This window comes from Pinus tabuliformis, chromosome 1_2, assembly GCF_031772625.1.
Source record: "Pinus tabuliformis cultivar Carrire ecotype Pingquan chromosome 1_2, CPIR1, whole genome shotgun sequence".
In the NCBI taxonomy this organism is placed as follows: Eukaryota; Viridiplantae; Streptophyta; class Pinopsida; order Pinales; family Pinaceae; genus Pinus; species Pinus tabuliformis.
The window spans coordinates 369,485,040-369,501,179 of record NC_142298.1 but is presented as its reverse complement, the minus strand read 5'-3'; the positions used below and the strand labels follow the sequence as shown (position 1 = coordinate 369,501,179).

The 16,140-nt window shown below is 37.7% G+C and overlaps 1 pseudogene; it reads left to right on the top strand.

The window, feature by feature from the left end:
• LOC149205909 (tobamovirus multiplication protein 1 pseudogene) overlaps nucleotides 1-8,790 on the top strand; it is a 57,923-nt pseudogene extending 49,133 nt beyond the window's left edge.
• The last annotated feature ends 7,350 nt before the right edge of the window (nucleotides 8,791-16,140 follow it).

The following is a 16,140-nucleotide window of genomic DNA, read 5'->3' as shown; positions in this document are numbered from 1 at the left end:
TTTTTTTTTTATGTGTGTTCATTATTTGTATGAGTTCGTTGCTTATAATTGAACCAACATATCCATCATTTCTTGTAAATGTCCACATATGACATATAAAAGTTAAAGAAATGCTTATGTTAAGTGCATCTTGTATGGGAATGTGTTATTTATGTTTATGCATGTGTCTCTTATATGTAAGGTTTGTTGCTTATGTGTGTGTATTTGATTCACAAATGGTATGCCTATGGTCCATCCATCTCACCAACATAGATGCTTCTCAATTATTGTTTGAGTAATTTGAGTTCATTACCTATTGAAAAAATTCTATAACAAATAGCCTATGTAGCCTTTTATTAACTTCCATAGCAATAACTTCTACAACCTCTATAATGACTTATGTAACAAACAACTTCTATTGCAACAACAAAATATTCCACTCTGCACTCCAACTTCGAGTCAAAAAGGAAATACTTTGCTACAAAACTATCAATACACCTCAAGATTCTTCACCCACTAGTTGTTGATCATATCAAGACAACAATCTATAAAAGAGGCAAACATTTTGATGTGTATATATGGATTTAAAAAAAAACCGAGTTGGTATAATTGTAAAATTTTTTTTAGATATTTTAGCTGAAATTAATTGACCACTAAGTAAGAAAAACACTCAAGGGATGAATTAAGTTGACTATAAGTGAAATGAAGATCTAGTTGCTTATCAATGCATAAAATTCCCAGGCATATGTACATTCATGTAGGTAGAGGATTCTATAAATTTTCCTAAGCAAAGGATAAAACACCCAAGTGTTTGTAGATTCTTCTGGGTAGTTAACAAAATGCTCAATAGGTAATTTATGGTTGTGCATAGGTGCTATAGGCTTAAAACACAGTGCAACGAATTATGCATAGATTGTTGTAATTTACAACCTAAATACCCAAGGCACATATTGTTGTAGCTCATATGTTTCAACATTTAATGGGTGTTTTTATTACTCTCAAGAGAAAATTACAAAGGAGGTGATCTATATATAGAATTTGTGCATTGTTACTCAATGAGAATACAAAATTGCAAATGGCCATGACTTAGAGACACATGCTCAACATGGACAAGAATATTAACTCCTCGACTCAACTTCAAGCAGGTTTCCCTCTTCAAGCTCTCATTTTTTCTACTATTATCTCCATTTCTCCTTGCATCTTCCTATTGATGTTCTTCTTCATTACATCCTTCATTTTTAATGAGATTATTTTGGAAGGCCAACCTTTGCAATGATTCATTTTTACTTCTAGTTTTTTCTAAAATATTAAAAAAACATGTTTATAAAAATTATATGTAAAGCAACAAGGTGCGTATTAAAAAGTTTGGAGAGGATCCAATTTGGATCACCCCGTCCTAGTTGTAGTATTATGGTCCCCAAAAGCTTTAGTTCCCTTTAATATTATTCTTCAATCAACAAGTAGACTTCAACAAATCTCTAAGAAAGGGTTCCTTTGTTGTAGGATGGGAGATAAGAGATGAGTAGGGGTTGCCTTTGGCATAATATTGATATCCATCTTATGGCTAGAGATGACATTCACTATTGTAATATGTTGCTTGATAATTACTTCTCGTTGAGTTGCAAATGAAACAACTCCTCTTTACCTTTGACCTTGATTCTTTAAGCTTTCTTCTTTCCTATTTGATTTTTGGGCTGGAGATATGGGTGAAGCCTCCAACATTTGGCCTCCCAATGTCTATTCAATCTACAATACTACAATATTTCATGCATGGGTTCCTTGGCCTTTTGGAGTGCCAACAATTGCTAACTTATGATCCATTTCCTTCCAACAAAAGCAAACTACATACCTTTTTATCCTATGATGATGTTTTCCATCTTGGTTTCTTTATAATCTAAAAGTTGAAGCAGATTTTGATGCCTAAAAAATCTCTTCATTGCAGTGCTTTTACAAGCCTCTACATGCAAATTTGAGTAGTTTCTTGCATACTCTTTCAATTTCCTTTTCCTCCGTGAGAATGGATTCTTTTCAGTTCCTCTTGCTTTGACATCAATAGTTTGAGATGAACTTCTGTTGGCTACTTATCCACCAAATCCTAGGTCTCCATCCTTGGGCCTTTATTGCATTACAATGAATATCATAATCCCTTAGCCTTCCTTGCTTATCCCTCAACCATCATAACCTGATTGTCTCATGCACATGGAATTGATGCCACTAGTGTGCTTTTCAAAGTCACCAAATGTCTCTTTGGAAGGTGAGTTTATTAGGATTATCTCTGTCATGGTATAATTGGCTTTGACAATGGTAATGTAAGGGGCTTGCTTGGTATCTTGGACAAATACTTTTATCTCCTTTAAGGCCTCGCTTGCCACGATTTTGGAAAATATCTTTTCTTGATAGTTATCTAGATCAATGAATTTATCCTCCAATTGTAAGAGATGCAATATTCTCATGTCTAATTTTGACCTCATAGTGGTGAAGGAGTCTTATAAATTGGTAAGCTCTTTTTCTAGCTCATCCACTCTCTACCTCCAATACTGACATTCCTCATAAATTTACTTGTTGAAGTCTCTCAAATATTCCAACTTCTCCTTCTTTGAGGCCTTTCCCATGGTAGACACTTCAAGGTATCTAATGAAGATTCTCTAATACCATATGATCACTAAATGATTGGATTATGACTTATCTGCTTAACCAACATAAATGCTTCTTAATTGTTGTTTGTGTAATTTGAATTCATTGCATATTTAACAACTTCCTTAGACTTTTAAGAAGTTCCATAGTTATAGCTTCTGCAACCTCTTTAATAAATTTCTTAGTTTTTTAATAAGTTCCATAGCAATAGCTTCCACAACCTCTTTAACAAATTCCATAGCAAACAACTACTGTAGCAACAACAAAATATTCCATTATGCACTCCAACTTTGTGTTAGAAAAATAATACTTTATTATAGAAGTGACATTACAACTAGAGATTCTTCACTTACAAGTCGTTGATCATACCAAGGCAACAATAGAATCTATAAAAGAGGGAATCACCATTTGGTCACATGCAAAAATTGGATTTACATAGATTATATTTCAAAAAAACAAAGTTGTTGTAATTGTAAAAATGGATTTAAAGATTGTAAGATGAAAATAATTGACCACTAGGTGAGAAAAAATACCCAGTGAAAGAAATAATTCAACCGTGGAGAAAAATTCTGAAGGTTATGCACATTTTCCTAGGTAGAGCATAAGATGCATAGCGATTTATAATTTTTCTTAGGCAGAGTATAAAACACCCAAGGGTTTATAAATTCACACAAGTAGTAAATAAAATGCCCAACAATCAATTCATGGTTGTGGATAGGTGTTATAGGCTAAAAACACACTACAATAGAGTATGCATAGACTATTGTAACTTATAACCACAATACCCAAAGCATAGACTGCTGTAACTAATAGGTTTCAACATTTAACGGGCATTTTGGATACGCTCAGGGGAAAATTATAAAAGGGTTGAGCTATACATAGAGTTTGTGTATTGTTACTCATTGAAAATACAAAATTGTAGATGGCCATGGCTTAGAGACACCTCGCTCAACATGGGAAGACTCATTATCTCATCCATCCACTCAACTTCAAGTCGGTTGCCCCTTTTGAGGTCTCATGTTTGATATTGTCCCCCCCATTTCTCCTCAGATATGGGCATCGACAACAGGCTTATGGGTAAGCTAGAAACATAGGTGAAAGATGATGATAGAGATGAAAAGGGGAAAACAAGTATAGGTAAAAGGTATTTGCAGCACCAATATAATTGATGAACCATATACATAAAAGAATGTTGTAGAGGCTTCTTCTTCGAGAGGTAGAAGGAAGCGGCGCTAGGTTTTCGCCTTTCGGCTCTGGTTGCTGTAAGCGCCTGCGGCGGCAGGGCTTCCTTGGGGTTCAGGCCGCCCCGACTCTGCTTGGTGCTCCGTCGGGCCCGCTGCACCTGGTGGGGTTCCGTAGTTTCTGCAGCTCCTTCTTGTGACATAGCTTCAATCTCGGTCACCGCTACCCTCTTTCCCTGGGACAGCGCATCACTGGTTACGGTTTTGCTGGAGCTCGGCACTTGGGTGGCGGCGGTGTGAACAATCTCGGCGGCTTTCGGCGCATCCCCTGAGCTTCTGTTATTTGCATTTTATTACAGAGTTGCGGTTATTTGTGCTCTGTTTTTGGGCGGCGGCGGAGCTGCTTTCATCCCCTTCGGGTCTTCGGGGTTTCTGACACTCTTCGGACCTCTATTTTGAGGGCTCCTCCTAACCTGTATTGATTCTTGGAGCGGGAGCGGGGGCTTTCTTGGCCCTATGGGGGCGAGGTGGCTGCCCCAGCTGCCTCTGCCCCCGGATCTGAATCTCCATGGCTCTTGTTGGGCCCTGATGGGCTCACCTGCTGAGCTATGGGGTTTCTTTTTTTGGTTTTTCGCTGGCTTACCTGGACAGTTATTGGAAGCGTTGAGGGATTGTGGTGTGGATCTGTCTCTACACCGATTCGTGCCGCCTCTTCAATGACTTGTACTGGACGGCCTTGTCTTATGGCTTCTTTGGACATGGGCGGTATCTTCCTCTGGCGACTCACAGCAGGAGAGTTGAGGGGATGGGGGGGGTGGCTATCTGGCTGCCCTCTTTCCATTTCGTGCCTCTCCTCTTTGACTTGGTGGTCATTCGAACTTTCTGCTCTATCTACAGGAGCCTTTGTTTATTTTCTGTTTTTAGTTTTGAGATGGGTTGTGGTATCCTCCTGTGTGAGGTTTACTGATCCATTCTTCTTGCTGCCCTGTTTTGAGGGTTTTTGGGTCTACGTTTATTTACTGTTATTATTAGTTATTAGCTTGTAGGGTTGGCGTACACTTCTGTTGGGGTGTTCATACCCTGTTTCTGGATGCCCTGTCCGAGGGCTTTATCTGCATACTTCTCTGAAGTATTGGTTATTGTAAGTGGTATACCACATTTCTGCATATGCCTTGGCATCTACAGCATGTAATCTCTATTATCTCTATTTTAATAGAAATTACGAACTCTATTTTCCCCGGAAAAAGAATGTTGTAGAGGACCGACAGATGCAATGGTTAGAAACCCATGTATTCCGATGGATGGTAATTCTTTTATATGGACTTCAACAACATGTGCTTGTAGAAACAAGGTGAAAGCATGGAGGACGTGGGAAGAAGACCATAAATCCAAAAGGAAAACGTGGGAAGAAGACCATAAATCCAAAAGGACAAAAGACAAGACGAAGGAACAAGTTTAAGGACCAAGTAACAAAAAGGAAATTACAAATAATTGTTAAAGAAGTGTGAGAGAATAATTCATATTTGTATTCCTTAATTAATTATAAGACTAAGAAATGTGATAATGTAGATTAAATCTAGAAATCTACATGTCCACAAGAGATGAAGAAATGAGAGATAGGAGATGAGGATTGTTAAGAAAATAGTGGAGATCTTGAGGAGAGATTCATGGAGATATGTAGAGGATTTGGTGGAGATTTCTTAAAAATATTTAGGAGATGGTTAAGGAATTAATGACTAAATTTAACTATAGTTGTTATTAACAAAAACACATTTATGTAACATGATTATGAGAATGTATATGTGTATTCAATACATATTTCCCTCCGGGAGAATTAAGGTGTGAAATTTCTTTTTCCGTGCTTTTGTGGTATGAGTTAGAGCGTAGGTGTATATATTCGATGCTGCATTTTATGGTTGTGGATTTATTGGCAGACAGATTATGCCTGCATCAAAGGGGTATCTGAGCAGGAGAATTCTGCGTATAGAGTTTTCTCCTGCGTGCAGAGTTGAGATTGTGGTTTCCATATCGAACAGACGAGAGACTACTGCATTGAAGGAAGGTCATGCCCAAGAAATGCATGGAGACATCTATTTCGAGTAAATCCTCGTTCTGTTTGCATATCGATTAGATCATGAAATGTTGATGGAAGAGTCTAAAAGAGCAAGCAGGTGGTTATCCTATGTATAGAAGTCATCGATTTGCTACCAGTAATTGAAAGGTGTGTGCAAGGATAAGCGAGGCGCTATTGAGAAGGGATAAATTAGTGAGAGCCAATCGCATAACCAGGAGAAGTATCGCTGCTGAGGAAACAAGTCACGTAAGGGAGAGCCACTGCTTGCAGAAGTGAGGAATTCGAACTAGTTGTGTTTAAAGCATTTCAAGATGAATGGTGACTGTAATAGTTGCGTTGGTTCTTATTGAAAGCTGCCACCAAAATGTGTGGGTGTTGGATCAATTCAGATCAAACAATGGTCACTTTTCATGGTTAATTAAAAAGGGAGGCATATTCAAAGAAGTGTATTGCTGTTGCATGGAAGAAAACTTTTAGAGATCTGTTGCAAAGAAAAACCATTGTTGCGCCCAGAGAGTTTTACTGGTAGCTTGCAATAGCTTGAAAATCCTCAACTGGTGAAGTTCGTGGCTATAGCAACCAAAACAAGAGCAAGCTGGACAACGCTGTTTTTGAGCAAGTTGAGCACGCTGTCTGCAATGTCTAATGAAGAGCCGTTAGGGTTGAGTAATTTTTTTGAAATTGCTAAAGGTGGACCTAGTGCCATTGTTAGAAGTAGTAATTACTATCCCATAGATCTAGAAGTCTAATGATGCATGAAGGTTTGAGTTAAGTCCAATTTAATTGAGTTTGCATGAAGTAGTTAGCAATGAAGGTTTGAGTTAAGTTTAGTGTAATTGAGTTTGCATGAAATAGTTAGCAATTAAAGAGTTGAGTTTGCATGAAGTAGTTAGCTGGAGAAGACTCCAGTCGAGTAAAAGTTTGAGTGATTCCATATTTAGTAAGTTTGGTGTTTATATGATTATGATTGAGTAATTGTAATAAACAAGCCAATGTAGTTAGCAGAAAAAGAGTCAAGTCTACTAAAAGTTTGAGTTCAAGATCATATTTAGTAAATTTAGTCTTTATATATCTATATATCCATGGTTAGATGCTTATAATAAACCAGCAAAGGAGCGCAAGATGTGAATTAATTTTTTTTGGATTAATAGAGCAGTTGAAAACCCCTCACTTTTGTACTTTCCTCCCCATCAGCGAAGAACATGGAACTCGTGGAAGTCCACGATTGTGGAAGCTGCACAATTGTGCTTTCCTCCTCTGGTGGCCTTTTCTTTTTTAAGAAATGTTGATTAAAGTACAATGTAAAAGGAGCAGCTACTGATTGGGGAACGCTGCCACGGCTTTACAAGCGAGCAAAATGGATCGATTGATTAGCGGCTAAAATATGTGCAATTCAGTGGAGGAAATGCAGTTATCAGCAATGCATTCAGAGTGGGTTGATTTATGAGAGAAATGGGAACAATGACATGTTCTAAATCCAGCCCACGATGTGAAAGTTGAGAATTGAGTGACCAACAAGCTCAAACAACAAGAAGCCACCCGTAGGAAACCACCGACTAGAAAATGGTAAAGCAATCAACCATCATTTGGTTAAAAGTATTTTTAAATTTGGATTATTCCACTTGTTTGTATTTGAGAAAACCATTTGTTCTTTTGTAAATTTTATGTCATGAAATGTTTGTAAAACTTTATAAAAGTGTGAAATGAGTCCAAAGTTTAGGGGATGGAGTTTAAATCCATATGTCATGAGATTTTTTGCAAGGTAATGTAGTGTGTCATACAATGAAGTCCAAGTTGAAGTTTGGAAGTCATAAAGGAGTCATTGATTATATGGAAGGTTCAATGGTAAAGTCATTTTGAAGTTTTGGAGGTATAGTTGAGTCAGGAAGACATTTACGCATTGTACAAGAGTTTAATGAATTCTATTGAAATGGTTACCATTGATTATAGAGATAGAGAAAGATGCCAATCAACTTATATAGTTGTGATGGTTTATAAAGGCTTATGAGATGCTGGCTTCCGAGATGGTGACAGTTTGAACAAGTCTGCAGAATGTTGAGGTTAATAATAGAATACGCGGTCACTGTGGGGGCAGCAGGATGGTGGGAAAAGATAAAGGACTCAGCTATCCAATGGCTGGTGGCAGGGGATTTGTACACACTAATCTCTATTGCTTACGCGTTTGTTGGTATTGTTGCCCTAGTACAAACCATTCTGATTCAACTGTGCGTTCCAGAATTTGGGTGGACAATGCAGAAACTTTTCCATTTCATGAACTTCATCGTCTGTGGAGCTCGAGCTCTCACCTTTGGGTTCCACAGTCGCGTGCTGGCGTTGAAACCAAGGGTTTTTGCAGTTGCAGTGCTAGAATTTCCAGGATTACTATTCTTGTCCGTGTATATATTACTTGTGCTTTTTTGGGCACATGTATATTATCAGGCACGGGGAAGCCCACGGCTTCGCACAATTCAGCCAGTCTATTTTATTGTGAATGGTTTGATTTATTTTACCAAGGTGTGCGTTTGGGTATTCATGTGGAGGGTTGGCCACAATGTTGTGCTGGAGGTGATGGGATCATTGTTTGTTGCGGTTATATCGTTTGTTGCAGCGCTGGGTTTCTTGGTGTATGGGGGAAGGCTTTTTTTAATGCTCAGATGGTTTCCACTCGATGAGAGAAGGCGCAGCAAGAAGCTCCGTGAGGTTAGGTGTGTGACAGCTATATGTTTTTCAAGTTTTTTGACAAGGTCTGGCCTTGTTTTTGTTGCTGTGGCTCAGCTTGGCATTGTGAAGATTCATCCAATTCTGGATCTTGTATACTACGTGCTGGTGGAGATTGTTCCTTCTGGATTGGTCCTTTTCATCCTCTATGAGTTGCCTCCCAGAAGGATGCCAAGTCTGTACCATCCTTTAAGACGTCCATGATCAACTATTGTCATGGAGCCGTCTCATGGAGCCGTATATTCTTTTCAGACGCACTCACCAAAGAATACAAAAGACTGGCGTCCAATCAAATAACAGAAATATTTTCTTTTAATTATATGAATATGAATAATGTTTTCGAAATCCAATTAACTCTGGTTTGGTTTGTCAAGTTATATGCCTATTTCACAGATCACTACACGTTTAAGTTCAAGTTATATGCCTATTTCACAGATCACTACACGTTTAAGTTTTGGTTTGAGCCACTGCCATTTAATATTATTTAAGTTTTTAATTAGGATTGTTTTGGTTTTCGTCAAACCAGCTTTTAATATAATTGGATTTTTGTTTGCTGGGTTTTGAATTAGTGATTTTAGCTACTGAGTTTTAACAGTGCACCCTTCACCATCTATTTTATACCCTGTATATCACTATCTATTTATTCCTTTAGACGAAATTCAATTAACTTTGACTTCACTCAAATTTATCATTTTTTATAATATTCTAAATTCTACTATAATTAAATTACAATTATCTTATTTAAAATATTGTACAGTTCTTGCTAAATGCTACCCTGCTACTAAACATACATCACATTCCCATGATGACATTTTCAACCCTTGAGAATCTCTGAAGTAGGAGAAACATCATTTTCCTTATAGTTTGTATGCTAAATGCTACCCTGCTACTAAACATACATCACATTCCCATGATGACATTTTCAACCCTTGAGAATCTCTGAAGTAGGAGAAACATCATTTTCCTTATAGTTTGTAAGCTAACTATGTGTTTAGTGGATAGAGACTTAAAAGTAAGATATGTATAATTTTTATAGTTTTTTTTAAATTTAATTTTTTAAGGTAAATTTGATTAAAATTTCTATTAATATTCAACATAAAAGCATACTTTTTGAAACAGTTTTTGGATCTTGTCCACCCTATCAAAACTTGCTAACATCACAAGCCCAAAACCAACAAGCAATTTGGCTTTAAAAAAGTGACAAAACAATTATGCTAAAGTGAATACGTAGTGACCAACTTACAAGAAAAATCGATTCTGACAGGTTTGTATAACCTCTATGCCACTGATCTCCTTGAAAGTAAAGACAAAAAACAAGGATGATATAACTGACATACGCATAAGAACCAAGATAACACGAGAGCGATTCTAGATCGTTGAAAGTCAAATAGAGAGTCATTCGTCTAGAATGATCACTAGTTGTTCTGGAGAGGAATTTGCACTGACCATGTTGATGGGGTAGCATTGATAACTATTTTTCCATTCTAAGGTATAATAGAGTCTGTATCCGAGTCTATGGTGATGTGGTGCTTTATTTTATTCAAGCACACCGCTATGTTGTCCATGGCGTATCAAATGTCCCTCATTATCCTTTTCAATTCCTCTTGGCCAACAAAGAGCTTATAGTTGTCCACTTATTTATGCCATAACACCAAGTGCAACATAGTATCCATCTATCTACGTTGAAATATCAAGTGCAAGAAGTATAACCTTTGATTCCTTCATTTTCCTAGGTCAGGTAACCACTTGGTTTTGTCTACACAAACTTCTGAGTCATAGTGATACATTTTCCCACCAAATTCTCTTGTTGCCAGGGTCTAAATCTCTTGTAGAAGCTCCAGAGGTGCAACATCGAAAAAATTGGTTAGCAACTCCCAACCAAAAAAACAACGTTGTCTAAAAGAGGAAGCCTTTGTTGAACCTCCCTTGTCACCGATTAAATTTTGCCTCGGCGCCATGTGAAACAAGAGCCTGCAAACAAACTTCACACAATATTTTTAGAACATCCCCTTGAGGGTTTTTGAGTGAATGAATGAATAGGGTCTAACCACAAGTACCCAGATAACCACTAACAGATGTTGGGAATTTTCTGCTAAATTCCAAAACAAAATAATGAACAGAAGAAAATGCTCTATTTTTACCAGGATCTTAACACAGGGAAGTTAAATTTGATTTCTGAAGAACATAGTCTCACATACTCATAAAAACATTTGTATTCATTAACCAGAATGCTGATACAAAAGGATCTTCCTCTTAACAGAGGGATTCACCAAGAACTTCCAGTTCCATACAAAAAAAATACTCTGCCTCTTCCGGAAGTTTACTCTGTTTCTGCTTGCAAAATATTACACTGCTGTGTGTAAAATTACATATATTTATACTGCTGCATATTCCATTACAAAAAAAACTTACATTCCCTTCGGGCTGCTACACATATTGCATTCAACGAACAATCAACAAAGGTACCCTTGCACTGTTGTGCGTTACATTATACTTCAATCAACAAAAATCATCCATGCGCTGCTGCGCTATATTGCATTACAATCTACCAAAAAAAAATTCCACGTTTCCCTTATTCTTCTATATTCGCACTGCTGTGCATTTCACAATACCCTGGTCAACACTATTGTGTGTTGCATTACATATTCAAAAAAAAAAAAACGAAAACAACATAATGATATTACCATTACTCTTGTGCCATACTCCCGTCAATTTAAAAACATTAAAACTAAAACATTTCACCTACAATCTACAAACCAACATAAATCACATTAATTGTTTTACTGGCGGTCAAAATCAAAAACTTCACATCAACTCCATGGTGCTGCAGGCTTGTACGTAGCTTGGTTCCAATCGACGGACATCCACCATCCTTTCAATCGGACGAATATCGCTTAGTCGAACCAAACGACCTTTACGCTCCGATGAAAAGCTGTTTTGAAAAATGTACTGAGGACACGCGTCAAATGGTGATTGTATCGTTGCCCCTCCAGAGAATACCACTTGCTCAGCAAAAGCGGTGCGATAAAACTGGTGGCTTTGTGAATTAAATGCGCAGGTGAAATTATAATTTCAACTCTCCCCTTTAATTTCAACTGCTGGGTTATCAGTCATACCCAGACATTTCCTCAAAAATTCAAAACTTTTCTGTCCCAATGGCTTGGTCAGAATATCAGCAACCTGCTCCTGAGTTCTGCAATGTTCTAAGACAATTTCTCCACTGTTTACCAATTCCCTGATGTAATGAAACTTTGTGTCAATGTGTTTCGTTCTCTTATGAAACACTGAATTCTTGGATAATGCAATAGCTGAGCTATTGTAAAAAAAAGTCACAGTTCCTTTTACTTGCTCTTGGCATAAGCTCCTTAACATCCTTCTCATCCAAACTGCTTGACATGATGCTGCTGTAGCTGCCACATATTCTGCCTCTGTTGTAGACAACGCTACAATAGGCTGTGTTTTAGAAGCCCATGAAATAGCTCTTGAACTCATGTGAAAAACATAATCGAATGTGTTTTTCCGATCATCTACACTTCCAGCCCAATCACTATCAGTGTATCCAATTAAATCTAAACATTCTGAAGCAGTATATAAAATGCCAAACCTTTTAGTACCTTTAACATATCTCAGAATTCTTTTTGCTGCCTGCCAATGTGCTTCTTTTGTCCTCTCCAGGAATCTAGAAATTAAACTAACATCATACATTATATCCGGCCTAGTTGCAGTCAAATACATGAGCCTGCCAACTGTGCTCTTGTACAAACTAGGATAAAAATCCTTGCTGCTGTCCTCTTTGCTGAGTTTTAATCCCATCACTGTGGGAGTGATTGTTGCCTTGCTCTCCTGCATGTTAAATCTTTCCAACACTTCATTAACATATTTTTCTTGTGAGATAAAAATACCATTTTCATTTTGTTCTACTTCTATTCCTAAGAAGTATCTCAGTAAACCCATGTCAGTCATTTCAAATTCTTCTTTCATGACTGTTTTGAAATTTTCAATAAGATAATCATCATTACCTGTGAAAATAACATCATCAACATATAACACAACAATTAGTATTTTACCATCCTTTTCTTTGATGTAGAGAGTGGGTTCTCCCTCACATTTTTCAAATCCATTTTCCAGTAGATAGGAATCTATCATACTGTACCACACTCTTGGTGCTTGCTTCAACCCATAAAGATCTTTCTTCGATCTTCACACTTTGTGCTCTTGGGCTTTCTTTTCATAGCCTAGAGGTTGTTCTATGTAGACCTCTTCCTTTAACACTCCATTTAGGAACGCTGACTTCACGTCCATTTGGTAAACTTTCCACTTGTTTTGCTGCTATGGACAACACTACTCTCACCGTTTCCATTCTTGCAACCGGTGCAAAAGTTTCCTCATAGTCTCTCCCATACTGCTGCTTATATCCTTTGACAACAAGTCTTGCTTTGTGTCTTTCTATTTTGCCTTCAGCATTACTCTTGGTCTTGTAGACCCATTTAACTCCAATGAATTCTTTTCCTTTTGGTAGTTCAACTAAATCCCATGTCTTGTTTCTTTCTATGGCATTGATCTCCTCATCCATAGCTTCTATCCATTTCCTATCCTTAATTGCATCTTCGAAATGAATAGGGTCATCAACATGACAATATAATGCAAACAAAGAGTTCATACCTTCATTTGCTGCCTCTTGCTCATAAATGTCACTTAAATTTATGAACTTCTTACCTCTTTCATTTGGTATACAAGTGCTTGAAGAAGCACTTGAATTTCCTCCTTGTGGTGTGCTTGTAGAAGCACTTTCATTTCTCCTCAAGGGTGTTCCTTGCTGTCCTTGTGTTGGGGTTGCTGTTTGGGGATGTATTTCAACCATCTCCTCATCATCTTCATCATGTGACAAAGAGATTTTAACATTTACTGTTTTCTCTATGCTTCCATCCCAAGCTTCCTCCTCAATGAACTGAACATCTCTAATCACAATGAGCTTCTTGGTGGATGGGTTATACAACCTGTAAGCTTTGGATTCTTCATTGTATCCAATGAAAATACATTTCTCCCCTTTGTTGTCCAACTTCTTCCTTAGTTGATTTGGAATGTGTGCATAAGCCACACATCTAAAAACTTTCATGTGGGTGACTCCTTGCTTTCTCCCACTCCTTGCTTCTTCCGACACTTTGTTCATGACTGATTTTGTAGGGCATCTATTTAAAATGTACGCTGCATAGTGTACAGCTTCAGCCCAATAATCGTTTGGCAAATGTTTTTCCTTTAACATACTCCTCGCCATATCCATGATTGTCCTGTTCTTCCTTTCAACAACTCCATTTTGCTGTGGGGTGTACCTAGTGGTAAACGGCTTATGAATTCCATTTTCTCTACAAAAACGTAGAAATTCCTTGGAGATATACTCACCTCCTCTATGAGTTCTTAGAACTTTGATATGCAGCCCGCTTTGGTTTTCTACAAGTGCCTTGAAATTGCAAAATCTCTCAACACTTCACTTTTGTTCTTCAAGAAATAAACCCATGCTTTTCTTGTAAAATCATCAATGAATGTTAGTATGTAGTGGCTGCCTGCAAGTGATGGAGTTTGCATCAGTCCACATAAATCTGAGTGAACAATCTCTAAGGGTGCTTTTGCCCTTATGCTTTTCCCAGATGGAAAACTTTCTCTGTGTTGTTTCCCCAAGATACAACCTTCACAAAGGCTTTTTGGTTTCTCTATCAATGGTAATCCTCTTACCATTCCTTTTCTACTCAATAAATTAAGACCTCCAAAGTTGAGATGTCCAAATCTCAAGTGCCACAACCAATTTTCATCCTTTCGTTCACTTTGGAAAGCCTCTTGTGTAACTGTTGCTATTACTTCTTTATTTTTCAAATCTGCCTTCATTCTGAGAGGGAACATCCTGTTCCTTGTCATCTTCACTTCAGCAATACATTGTTTGCTGGGTGCTCTATCCATGATGGTGCATACATCATTCACAAAGAAAACATTGTAACCCTTTTGAACAAGTTGTCCAATACTTAAGAGATTACATTTCATTCCAGGAACATAATAAACATCTGCTATGGTTTTCTTTTCACCTTTCTTTGTTAAGACATTTACTTCTCTTTTTCCCATAACAGAAACTTTATTATCAGTCCCTAGTGTGACTTGTGATTTCACATTATGATCTAACATAGAAAACAGGGCTATGTTTCCTGTCATATGGTTGCTGCAACTGGAGTCTAGAAACCATACATCTTCACTCTTTTCTTCAACAATATTACAGGCTAAAAAAAAATTATTTTGGCTGATATTTTCTCTAGTGAAATTTGCACTAGTTCTATTACTCATATCATGTTGCTTCTTCCTACATTCATTTGCATAATTCCCATATTTTTTACAATAATAACATTGGACATTGGATTTTTCATACCTTTGTCCTTGAGCATGATGTTGTCCACTTTGTTGGCTGCTGCCTTGGCCTTGGTTCTGATTTGGATTGTTGCCTCTTCCTTGAGCATTTGCTGGACTATTTCTTCCACCTCTGTTTTGGCTTCTGCCTCTTCCTCTCTTGTTTCCTCTGCCTTGACCTCTTCCTCTTCCAAAGGACATCTGGGTCTTGAAGGCATGCTCTAGAGATGAGTTTTCATTCCTACTCAATCTCTGTTCATGTGTTATCAGTGATGCATGTAGTTCATCAACTGAGAAGTTTGTGAGATCCTTTGTCTCTTCTATGGTGGTGACAATCACATCGAACTTTGAGGGTAGGACCCTCAACAGTTTCTCCACAATCCTCCTTTCTTCAAGAATCTCTCCATGAGACCTTATCTGTGTGACCAGACCAATTACATGTGTGAAGAATGAGTCAATACTATCTGACTCCTTCATGCAAAGATTCTCAAAATCTCTCCTCAGCAACTGTAGTTTTGTTGTCTTCACTTTCTCCATGCCTTGATAGGTTGTCTTGAGAGTTTGCCATGCTTCTTTGGATGTCTTGGCTGCTGCTATCCTTGGAAACACACTCTCATGCACTGCTTGATACAAAAATACGAGGGCTTTAGAATCCTTCTTCTTATAGCTCTTCAACAGATCTTTCTTTGCCTGTGTCAAGTTATTAAACTCTTCTTCATCTGTTGGTTCTTCAAATCCATCCTCAACAAATTCCCATAAATCTTGTGAGGCAAGCAAAGCCTTCATGGTTATTGCCCAATAGTCATAGTTTTTCCCATTAAACTGTGGGAGCTGAGTATTAAACATACCCATGCTAGTGCTGGTGCTGATGTTGGTGCTGGAGCCAGCCATTCTTGCACTCTAAACTATGCTTCAAAATACTTGACTGTGTATTTAAAAATCACTGACTGTTTTCAACAACAACACACAAAAAAAAAACTTGAGAAATACCTTTGAATCTTTCTTGACTGAGTCTTCACTCTGCTAGAGAAGCTACTGCAACAAGAAGTCCTTCCTTCAGCTTCTTTGACACCTTCAAAGAGCCTGGACAAGCTCTGATACCACTGTTGGGAATTTTCTGCTAAATTCCAAAACAAAATAATGAACAGAAGAAAATGCTCTGTTTTT